Raw genomic sequence first — 1,978 nt, forward strand, 5'->3', positions numbered from 1 at the left:
ACTAATAAACAAACAAGAAGCAAGCTGCAGAGGTAGGTAAACAAACAAACAAACAAACAAATAAACAAACAACGAGCAAGCTGCAGAGGCAGTTAAACAAACAAACTAACAAACTAACTAACTAACTAACTAACTAACAAAGAGCGAGCTGAAGTGCCAGGTAAACAAACAAACAAACAAATAAACAAACAACGAGCAAGCTGCAGAGGCAGTTAAACAAACAAACAAAATAACTAACTAACTAACTAACTAACAAAGAGCGAGCTGAAGTGCCAGGTAAACAAACAAACAAACAAATAAACAAACAAGAAGCAAGCTGCAGAGGCAGGTAAAGAAACAAACAAACAAATAAACAAACAAGAAGCAAGCTGCAGAGGCAGGTAAAGAAACAAACAAACAAATAAACAAACAAGAAGCAAGCTGCAGAGGCAGGTAAAGAAACAAACAAACAAATAAACAAACAAGAAGCAAGCTGCAGAGGCAGGTAAACAAACAAACAAACAAACAAAGAGTGAGTGTGACCTCTGACCTGCTGACATCATGTAAACATTTGAATGATGTTGATAAATAAATAACGTCCTCTCGTCAGCAGAAGAGGGAGGAGTTAAACTCGTCAGCAGAAGAGGGAGGAGTTAAACTCGTCAGCAGAAGGGGGAGGAGTTAAACTCACTTCCTGGTTGAATGTGGCACATTTCCCTCCTCGGCTCGCAGCACCTGCTGTAGGTTAATTCTGGCTCCGCCCCCCATCGCTCCACACAGAGCTGGAAGAGGAGGGAGCTGARTCACTGATGAGGCTGCCATATGTCCTCGTGTGTTTGTGTCCCACAGCTCCAAGGGACAGATGTCCACTCAGCAGTCTGCAGGAGAGGACATGCTGTTTGTCCTGAGGTCTGTCTCTGTCCTGCTCTGTGGACATCATCTGTTTCAAAACAACAAAAYSTTAGCTAAAAGCAGCAGAAGGCTAGCTCAAGGCTCACAGTAGCAACATGCTAGCTGAAAGTTAAAAGAAGCAGGAACGTGTCTAAAAGCTGAAACAGATATTTTAACATTTTGATTTGTGAATAAATAAAAAAGGTTAAATATTAACAGAATAATGTAAAACCAAGTTCTGTTGACATCAAAATGTTTTAGTAGATGATCAGCTGGAGCCTGAGGGTGGATTCTTTTATATTTTAAAGTTTCTGCTCCAGATGTTTGAGTGAAAACATGTAAAGGTTGCAGCTCCAGCTGAACAGGCAGTGTTTCTGACTGAAATAAACCTGTTATCAGACCTGCAGAGTGAAACCTGTTTTAAATTGTCCCACTGGGAGTTTTTAAATAAATCTGATTTGAACAGCAGAAATCAACCCTCTGGTCCTCAGAGTTGTGTTTTAAAGTAGTTGTGTGTCAGTGAGGAGCTGATTGTAGCTGTGTCTGTGATTGTTACTGCTGTGTGCGAACATTTAGAGATGACATCATCATCCACTGTCTACATCATCCAGACAATTAACCCTTTAACTGCTGTAGCTGCAACTGTCCATCATCCATCCATCATCCAACTGTCCATCATTCATCCATCATCCAACTGTCCATCATTCATCCATCATCCAACTGTCCATCATTCATCCATCATCCAACTGTCAATCATCCATCCATCATCCAACTGTCCAGTCATCCATCATCCAACTGTCAATCATCCATCCATCATCCAACTGTCCCATCATTCATCCGTCATCCAACTGTCAATCATCCATCCATCATCCAACTGTCCATCATCCATCCATCTTCCAACTGTCAATCATTCATCCATCATCCAACTGTCAATCATCCATCTATCATCCAACTGTCAATCATCCATCCATCATCCAACTGTCAATCATCCATCCATCATCCAACTGTCCATCATCCATCCATCTTCCAACTGTCAATCATTCATCCATCATCCAACTGTCAATCATCCATCCATCATCCAACTGTCCATCATCCAGACAATTAACTC

At 41.2% G+C, this 1,978-nt stretch overlaps 1 protein-coding gene across 2 annotated transcripts in view; it reads left to right on the forward strand.

The window, feature by feature from the left end:
• Positions 1-1,978, forward strand: part of nebl (nebulette) — a 68,649-nt gene that overhangs the window by 15,483 nt on the left and 51,188 nt on the right. The gene's annotated exons all lie outside the window — the stretch shown is intronic.

Source organism: Austrofundulus limnaeus, unplaced genomic scaffold, assembly GCF_001266775.1.
Source record: "Austrofundulus limnaeus strain Quisiro unplaced genomic scaffold, Austrofundulus_limnaeus-1.0 Scaffold662, whole genome shotgun sequence".
NCBI classification, from domain to species: Eukaryota; Metazoa; Chordata; class Actinopteri; order Cyprinodontiformes; family Rivulidae; genus Austrofundulus; species Austrofundulus limnaeus.